Genomic DNA, 9,169 nt, shown 5'->3' on the forward strand with positions numbered 1-9,169 from the left:
TGGGCCCTGAGCTGGCCCTAACTGTGCCAGGCCCCCCTCTGGCACAGGCCCTGCCTCAAGCCCCGCCCCCTGTGGGCAGCAGTGCTAGTGCCTGTTGGTTTTGCTCTCTTCCCTCTTCTTTCCCTGTTCTCTTCACAAATGCTTTCAGATCCCCCAGGATGACGTGCACTGACACTGCTGCCTTCTTCCTGCACAAACTTTCTGGGCAGCTCAGCTTTTTCTACAGAGCAGCGTGCCTTTGGAAGTGCTTGGAGGATGTAAACTAACAGCAAGAGAACACTGAGCTCTTCTGGGTCTTTCTAGACATGGCAAAGGGACAGGAGAGTGTGCTCAGCCTCGAGTGGTTGCTTGTATGCAGAAATCACAGTTGTCAACATCTGTGCTGTTTTGCTGTAGGCAGTAGTGTGTGACAAGAAGCCTACAATTATCAATTTAGTGAACATAATTAATTGTAACAGTTCCCCTTCCTTCTTCCCTTGACACTTGGGTTATGGAGTTCTCCTATGCTATGTGCCGGTGTAATACCTCTGAGCCACAGCACTGTTGCGTTTAGCAAAGCTCATGGCAACAGGCTTTGGCCAACCTCAGAGCTACGTAGATGATGAGAAGATATCCGATGATAGGAGAGAAAATGAACAAGCTCCAAGGTAAGTGTTGTTTTTTCCTTCTAGTCAGCACGCCATCGCTAAATCTTCCATGCTGTGACTTTTATCGTGACAGTGATGATACCTTAACCTCACACCTTTAGCACAGCACTTTCTGTGGAGATTCCCACCAGTGACAAAGTATTAGTGCCGCTTTTCTGCCTGTTTCTTTTTTGTCTGTATTTTCCAGAATGTGGGTATTTCTTTCATTGCCCACAAACACTGCCCAGTGCAGGAGGAGGCAGGGACAAGAGTCAGGAGCAAGGGCAGAATAGTTTCTCTGTTAGTGAATGGAATGCCAGTGTTTTCTGCATATGGACTTGCCATAGTGCTTCTTACAAGGCCTAACAGTGGGATGAAATGTGCCCTGAAGCAGGTGTGCTTGCAGGAAGGCAAAAGAGAATTGCAAATAATGCTAAGGGGGGCCAGTAAGATGATCAGAGGGCTGGAGTACCTTTCCTGTGAGGACAGGTTGAGGGAACTGGGCTTGTTGTGCTTGGAGAAGAGAAGGTTCCAGGGAAACCTCGCTGTGGCCTTCTAGTATTTGAAAGGAGCATATAAACAGGCAGGGGAATGGCTGTTTACAAGGGTGGATAGTGATAGGACAAGGGGGAATGGTTTTAAAGTTATATGGGGACGTTTAGGTTGGATATTAGGTTGATGTTTTTCACACAGAGGGTGGTGACACACTGGAACAGGTTGCCCATGGAGGTTGTGGATGCTCCATCCCTGGAGGCATTCCAGGCCAGGCTGGATGTGGCTCTGGGCAGCCTGGTCTGCTGGTTGGAGACCCTGCACACTGTGGTCCTTTTCAACCCAGGCTATTCTATGAGTCTATGGCTGTTTTTAACACCAAAATGCAACTTGGCTTGTAATTGTTTCTAAAATGATCTGGTTCGTCCTGTTTGGAATGTGATATTTCTACAGCAGAAGGATGCAGAAGTGAAAAGGCTCAAAATGCTACTGAAGGAAATTGCCAGATGTCAGGACAACCTCGAGGAAGCAAATGAATCCATAAGAAAACCATCGAGATGAATTATTTCCTATGGTCAGACTGCGGGGGGGCAACGAGGCGGCCGCCACCCACCCCCCATCTCCGTCCCCTTCATCCAACATGAAGGGGGTGATGACGGCGGGGGGCCGAGCCCCTTCTCACACCAACTGGCTTTCGGGTCCCACTCCCAGCGTTTCCCACATGGCGTCGAACATGCGGCGTCGCCTGGAGGCATCCCAAGGTGGGGGGAGGGTCGCAATTGAGCCGCTACGGGTAAAGTAAGGGGGGGCAAAGAGGAGTTGGAGACACCCCCCACCACCAGGGGCGTTAGGAGCTGAATAGGGCATTGACCGGGAGGAGTGGGGGGTGGGGGGGAAACCGGGAGGGGCGCAGGGTGAGCCTTAATTCTGCTCCCCCCGACTCCAACCGCACCGATCAGCCCTGAGCCCCCCCCCCCACCTGCAGCAGCACCGGCAGGATGTGGAGGCGATGAGGAGGGGTCGCGTTGTCGGGCTCCAAACGGAGGCAAAGCCGTTACTCCCCTCCGGGGCTCCCCATCGTGCCAAAGCCCTCCCGTAACCCCCCCAGGCTCTGGGCAGCCAAACGCCGCAGGTAGCGGCTGCACGCTTTGGGCCGGGGGGGGCCGGGCGCCCGAGCCAATACTCTCAGGTATCCCCGCAGCCCCCCTTCGTTTTGGGTGGTGGGGGGGGGCGCCCACGGGGGTACACGAGCAGCAGCAGCAGCAGCTCCACCTGTAGGGGGGGGACACACAGCCCTCCGTGGAGACACAGCTGACACGTCCCCACTCCTCTGAGGACACCACCCCCCCCCTCTTCCCGGGATCGCCTTCCTCCGGCTCTGTAGGCCGTAGGAACCAAAGCAAGGGCGGAACGCCAGTGAAGTGGATCGCGTTTCCCAGGGGACTCATTTCCGCAGAGCACGCGTTCCCTCCGGGGGAGCGGGTTACGGCACGGACCCATTGGGGATAATGGGGGGAAGGGGGAGTGGAGACCGGAGAGGCCTGACCTGGTTGCGTGGGGCGGAGGGGGGGGAACGGCAGAGGGAGCGGAAGAGGTTTGTGGGCTGAGGGCCGCCAACAGCCGCCCCCAAGGCTCCAGCATGGTTTAAGGGGGTATTTTGGAGCTAAGGGGTGGATTTGAGATCCATAGGGTGGGTTTAAGGGGGTATTTGGGGGCTGAGGGGTGGATTTGGGGTCCATAGGGTGGGTTTGGGGGGTATCTGGGGGTTATGGGGTGGCCTTTGGGGGTTTTAAGGTGGGCTTGGGGGGTGTTTGGGGGCTGTGGGGTGGGATTAGGGTGCAGTGGGGTGGGTTTGGGGTCTATATTGTAGGTTTAAGGGAGTATTTGGGGGCTGAGGGGTGGATTTTGGGGCCATAGGGTGGGTTTGGGGGGTATCTGGGGGTTATGGGGTGGACTTTGGGGGTTTTAAGGTGGGCTTGGGGGAGTGTTTGGGGGCTGTGGGGTGGGATTAGGGTGCAGTGGGGTGGGTTTGGGGTCTATAGGGTGGGTTGGCGGAGGTATTTGGAGTCAGTGGGGGCACTCTAAGACCCCAGTTTAATGGGGGGGGCGGGGGGTCTCTTTGGAACCAAATTGGGTTGAAGGGGAAGGGGCGTGGGGGGCAATCTTTATGCCTACGGCGCCCCCTAGTGGTCACCCACAGCCACGACAGGGGAACTTTGTGTCCTTCCGTGCAGGGGGGCAGAGCTTAGGGGCGGGCCCATATGAGTGTATATGGCCCGGCCCCCTCCCATCATCAGCGCTTCCTGCCCCGGGGCTGCGCCGCACCCAACGCTGCGTTCCAGGTTTCTATATAAAGGGTGTGTGTGTGTGTGTTATTAATGAGTATATATTGAAGGGGGGGGGGGTGGGCTTTATTTTGGGGAGTTGGTAAGGGAGGAGAGGGCAGTGAGCGGCGTGACGCAGTGCAACAGCAATCCTTGCTGCTCTCTCTGCTTGTTTGCTCACAGGCATGTTTTCATGCTGCATGAAGGCTTTCTAAAGCTGTTAGCAGGGTCACTTGGGATAGGAGGAGGGGAAACAGTTTCAGGCAGAAAGAGGGAAGATTGGCTTTGGATGGGAGGAAGAAGGATTTGGCTGGAGGGTGGTGAGGCACTGGGATGTCTTGCCCAGAGAGGTGGTGGGTGCCCAGACAGGCTTTCAAGGCCAGGCTGGACCAGGCTCAGAGCAACCTCATCTGGAGGTAGGTGTCCCTGTTCCCCGCAGGGCGGTGGGACCGGGTGCCCTTTTGGGGTTCCTTCCTGCTCCAATTGTTCCATGATTCTCTCATACAAAGGCGGCCACCGCATCCCAGACGGCAACTCGCTCTGGAGATTAAAATAAAAGCAGGTCACACTCTGCATCTGCTGCTTCCTGGCACCCCTCCCACTGCTGGGCAGGATGGAGGTGGCAGATGGAAAGTGCCATTTCCATCCCAAGACTGGCTGCAGCACCGCTCCCTTGGTGGCTGTGGGCACGTGCACCTTCAGTGTCACTGCATGTCTGTCCAGAGGCAGTTCCCACCCTGGGGCCATTCTTGCTCATCCTGGGTTGCTCCTTGTTGGTGCCAGCCATGCTGGAGCTCATCCTTCAGATGTGTCTGCTCTGTACCAGATGCTCCTTCAGGATGCAGGACCCTCATCTGTGCTCTGCCTTCAACCCCCCTCCTGGGTGGCCGTGACTCCAACCCCAATGGCTTCTTTATAGGTCAACGTGGGATCCCAGACTCCAACCCCAATGGCTTCCAAGGCCAACATGGGCTCCCATCATGGCCTGGTGAGACACGGCAACAGCTGAACGCAGAGCTCACGAGGTACGAAGGGGAACTGAAGGCTGTGATGAAGAAGCTGAAGGAGGAATATGGCGACGTCGTGACCTTAAAGGGCTGAAGCTATGAGGAAAAGATGAGGAGGAACCGGGGGGAGATGCTCTACAGGCTGCAGCAGGGCAGGAGAGCTGCTGCCATGGGGGGCATCAAGCAGCCAAAGGTGGGAAGGTGCTGAGGTGGAGTTTGGAAGCCCCACGGCTTAATTTGGGGTCTGGTTTTGGGTTCATTTTGCATCATTTTGGGCCTGTTTATTTAGGGTTTGGATTTTGGGTTCATTTTTAGGCCCACAATGTGTCAGTTCTGTGCGTTGAGGCTGAAGGGGGAAGTGGGGGGTTGGGGATGGGATGGAGGGGTTAATTGGTTCCTATAAATGGAAGGGAAGGATTTGGGACCATCAATGAAGGGGTTCGTTGGTTCCTATAAATGAAAGGGATGGATTTGGGGTGGTGGATGAAAGTTCATTGGTGATGGGTTTGGGGTCATGGGTGGAGGTACATTGGAGATGGATTTGGGGCTGTGGATAAAGGGGTTCATTGGTTCCTCTAAATGGAGGGATGAATTTGGGGCTGTGAATAAAGGTTCATTGGAGATGGATCTGGGGCCATGGATGTAGCAGAGTATCACAGTCTCATGCGGGTTGGAAGGGACCTTAGAGATCATCGAGTCCAACCCCCAGGATTTGAGCCTCCTGTGTAGCAGAGCGGCACTTCTACCACTTGCGACACAGGGGGGATTTGAACCCGGGCCTCTGGTGTTGCAAAGTGGCGTCCTTAACCACTGTGCCACCGGAGGCACACAATGTAGCTTCATTGGTTCCTAGAAATGGAAGGGGGGGATTTGGGGCCGTGGATGGAGGGGTTGATTGGTGATGGATTTGGGGATGGGGGCAGGGGAAGGGATTCATGATGTGGCTGCAGCTTTCTATAATGCATCATTTGGAGCCTTTTGAATGCTCTCTACTACCTGATCAACAACACCACCAGGCAGTACAGCTTTGTGGCATCTCCTTTAAAAAAAGGGGCTTTGGAAGCTGATCTATGACCAGTCCTATAAGCTGTGGCCATGGTGAAGCCAAGGAAATCAAGACAGGAATGTGACACGCCAATGAGTTCTGTTCCCTTTATTGCAGCACTGGGTGCGTGGGGATCACTGCAGCGACTACCCATTGATAGGCATAGCCTATACATGGTCATTAATCCCAATGACATGGGCAGAGATTCCAAGCATTAATGAACATCTCTGGTGGTGGTGGGATGAAGGCTAATAGCCATTCTCACTATAAATGCCCAACTCTCTAAGGGGGGGTGCCCAAACTGGTTCCTGTTGATGCTACGTCCAGCTGAGGCATCTGTTCTGCCATCTTATCTTCAACACCAGCACATCTGCAATCTTATTTTCAACAGCAGCACATCTGTCCAATCTTCCCTTGAAAGCAAACTCTGCGGCCCACTCCCAGTTCTGTTCCTGAGCTGACATTTACTCCAGCGCCTTTGTCCTTCAGGTTGGATCTGCTTAAGTTGTGCATGATTCACAACCCTAACTCTGACCCAAACGCCATCCCAAACCCTAAACCAAAACCGAACCCTAATCCAAGGCCGAAGCCTAACCCAAACCCAACCCTACCCTAATCCAGTGCCAAAGCCTAACCATAAACCAACACAGACTGTCACGGGTTACTTAGATTTACCTATGCCCGTGACAGGGGAAGCCACCCCGTGGGCCCCCCTCCCGGGGCCCGGAAAGGAGGGGGAAAAAGGGAGTGGGATAAAACAGCGACAATCTAAGGAGGAAAAAACTTATTTTACTAAATATGATACCGAAATACAAGATAATACAATATAATATAATTGAGGCTAACAAATTGAACGAAACAGAGAGAGAGAGTCCCCGAAAACCGAGAGGCCTACTGTGAACTCTAGGCGACACGGCTGGAACGCTTCCCACTCTCCGAGAAGTTCGAGAGAAGAAGGAGGGCACTCCAGCCTGGGAACGAGATTATACAGCGTCCTGGTCCCGTGACTTATCATTAACCCTGTTGTTCTATGGGATATGTAGTCTTCTTCTGTGGACTGCACATTCAATAGAAGTATCCATACTTTACATGATGTTATGATGTGGAATACTGATACTGATAGCAAAATTACAAAACCATGACATTCCACCCCTTATTCTACATTATTACATCATGGTAAATATATATATACATATATATACACGTATGTAAAATTATGATAGCTAAACAGTAGAATTACATGTAACATAACTAAATGTACAACTATAATAACTAAAATACACTACACATGCAAACATATATACATATAAATACATAAAATTATTGACTGCACTCCCCCAGCATCAAATTCCCTTGTGGCACACATTGAACATCCCCATCCTTCTGCATTACCCACCAAGTACACCCAGGTCCCTGGGCAAAGACAGTTCCACGGATAGGTTTGCCCTTTCCAGAAGCTGGAAGGACCCAAACAGCTTTTCCCAACATGTTCTTTACATGTACAACAGGGACCTTATCTCCTTCTACAGTGTGTAGGGGGCTAGATTGACTAGGACCATCACGATTGACAGATCCTCTAGTATTCACCAACCAAGTGGCTTCTGCCAGATTCTTCTCCCAGTGCTTAAATGTTCCGCCACCCATTGCTTTCAACATAGTTTTCAACAACCCATTATATCGTTCAATTTTACCAGAAGCTGGTGCATGGTAGGGAGTATGATAAATCCACTCAATGCCATGATCTTTGGCCCAAGTATTTATAAGGGAATTTTTAAAATGTGTCCCATTATCAGATTCAATTCTTTCTGGGGTGCCATGTCGCCACAGGACTTGTTTCTCAAGACCTAATATGGTGTTTCGAGCAGTAGCATGGGGTACTGCGTATGTTTCAAGCCACCCAGTGGTTGCCTCTACCATGGTGAGTACATAACACTTACCACTGCGAGATCGTGGCAAGGTGATATAATCAACCTGCCACGCCTCCCCATATTTATACTTTTGCCACCGCCCTTCCTCCCAGAGAGGTTTCATCCTTTTGGCTTGTTTAATTATGGCACATGTTTCACAATCATGAATAATCTGCGCAATAGCGTCCATGGTTAAGTCCACCCCTCGGTCTCTGGCCCACTTATATGTCGCGTCTCTTCCTTGATGACCTGAGGTCTCATGAGCCCATCGAGCTAGAAATAATTCACCCTTATTCTGCCAGTCTAAGTCAATTTGAGCCACCTCAATTTTGGCAGCTTTATCTACCTGATGGTTGTTTTGTTGTTCTTCAGTAGCCCTTAATGTTGACAATTTGCCTGGTATTTCAAGGTCACGTTCTCAGTGAGCAGCTACGAAAAGATAACACTCCCCTAACGAAGCTCTTTAAGAGTAAAGAGAGAGTTGTTCTAAAAGCTAAAAAGCTCTATGCCCGCATTCTCCACCAAAAATCTGTCACGGGTTACTTAGATTTACCTATGCCCGTGACAGGGGAAGCCACCCCGTGGGCCCCCCTCCCGGGGCCCGGAAAGGAGGGGGAAAAAGGGAGTGGGATAAAACAGCGACAATCTAAGGAGGAAAAAACTTATTTTACTAAATATGATACCGAAATACAAGATAACACAATATAATATAATTGAGGCTAACAAATTGAACGAAACAGAGAGAGAGAGTCCCCGAAAACCGAGAGGCCTACTGTGAACTCTAGGCGACACGGCTGGAACGCTTCCCACTCTCCGAGAAGTTCGAGAGAAGAAGGAGGGCACTCCAGCCTGGGAACGAGATTATACAGCGTCCTGGTCCCGTGACTTATCATTAACCCTGTTGTTCTATGGGATATGTAGTCTTCTTCTGTGGACTGCACATTCAATAGAAGTATCCATACTTTACATGATGTTATGATGTGGAATACTGATACTGATAGCAAAATTACAAAACCATGACAACAGACACAAACCCAAACTCAACATAGACACAAACCCAAACCCCAAACCTAAAACCAACTGTACCCCTAACCCAAACCCAGCATAGATACAATCGCAAACCACAAATCTAAAACAAACCCTACCCCAAACTGAAACCCCAAAACCAACATAGACACAAACCCAAACCCCAAAGCTAAACCTAACCCTACCCTGAACCCTAATCCAAATCTAAAACCAACCCTACCCTGAAGCCAAATCCAAATCGAAAACCAACCCTACCCCAAACCCCAAACCTAAAACCTAAAAGCAAGCCTACCCCAAACCCAACATAGACACAAACCCAAATCCCAAACCTAAAACCAACCCTACCCTGAACCCTAATCCAAATCTAAAACCAACCCTGCCCCAAACCCAAATCCAAATCTAAAACCAACCCTACCCCAAACCAAAAACCCAAACCCAAAACCAACCCTACCCCAAACCCAAACCCCAAACGTTAAACCAACCATATCCCAAACCCAAACCCCAAACCTAAAACCAACCCTGCCCCAAACGCAAACCCCAAAGCTAAAACCACAGCTACCCCAAACTGAACACAGACACAAACCCAAACCCCAAACCTAAAACCAACCCTACCCCAAACCCAACATAGACACAAACCCAAACCCCAAACCTAAAACCAACCTTACCCTGAACCCTAATCCAAATCTAAAACCAACCCTACCCCAAGCCCAAACCCCAAACCTAAAACCAATCCTATCCCAAA

Source organism: Coturnix japonica, chromosome 16 (genome assembly GCF_054131305.1).
Source record: "Coturnix japonica strain WE chromosome 16, WE-NBRP24, whole genome shotgun sequence".
NCBI lineage: Eukaryota > Metazoa > Chordata > Aves > Galliformes > Phasianidae > Coturnix > Coturnix japonica.